General features: G+C 49.0%; 1 non-coding gene across 1 annotated transcript; it reads left to right on the top strand.

Moving 5' to 3' along the window:
- Positions 1-106: 106 nt before the first annotated feature.
- trnae-cuc lies at positions 107-178 on the top strand. The gene has a single exon. It is a non-coding gene; the product is annotated as a tRNA-Glu (tRNA).
- Positions 179-549: the final 371 nt, after the last annotated feature.

Below are 549 nucleotides of genomic sequence, written 5' to 3'. Positions count from 1 at the left end.
GGTTGACAAACCGGTTTTAATGACTCCAGCCTAAGTGGATGGAAACTTACGACTTCAACTATATGTACCATTTCAAAATGGGAAACGAATTGCACTGTAATACCCTTCCCTGGTGGTCTAGTGGTTAGGATTCGGCGCTCTCACCGCCGCGGCCCGGGTTCGATTCCCGGTCAGGGAACTACTCTTTTGCTACATCTTTACTTGTACAACCTGTCACAATGAATATAGAAGGTTGATCGCACATATGTACCAGCTCACACTGAGAACCAATTTGCACTGTATTATCCTTCCCTGGTGCTCTAGTGGTTAGGATTCGGAGCTCTCACCGCCGTGGCCCGGGTTCGACTCCCGATTTCCACTGTAGTACCCTTCCCTGGTGGTTCAACTCCCAGTTTGACTCCGATTTGCACTGTAGTACCCTTCCCTGGTGGTCTAGTGGTTAGGATTCGGCGCTCTCACCGCCGCGTCCCGGGTTTGATTCCTGGTCAGGGAACTACTCTTTGCTACATGTTTACTTGAACAACCTGTCACAATGAATATAGAAGGTTA

This window comes from Oncorhynchus gorbuscha, unplaced genomic scaffold, assembly GCF_021184085.1.
Source record: "Oncorhynchus gorbuscha isolate QuinsamMale2020 ecotype Even-year unplaced genomic scaffold, OgorEven_v1.0 Un_scaffold_21475, whole genome shotgun sequence".
In the NCBI taxonomy this organism is placed as follows: domain Eukaryota; kingdom Metazoa; phylum Chordata; class Actinopteri; order Salmoniformes; family Salmonidae; genus Oncorhynchus; species Oncorhynchus gorbuscha.
This window is presented reverse-complemented; position numbering and strand designations above follow the sequence as displayed.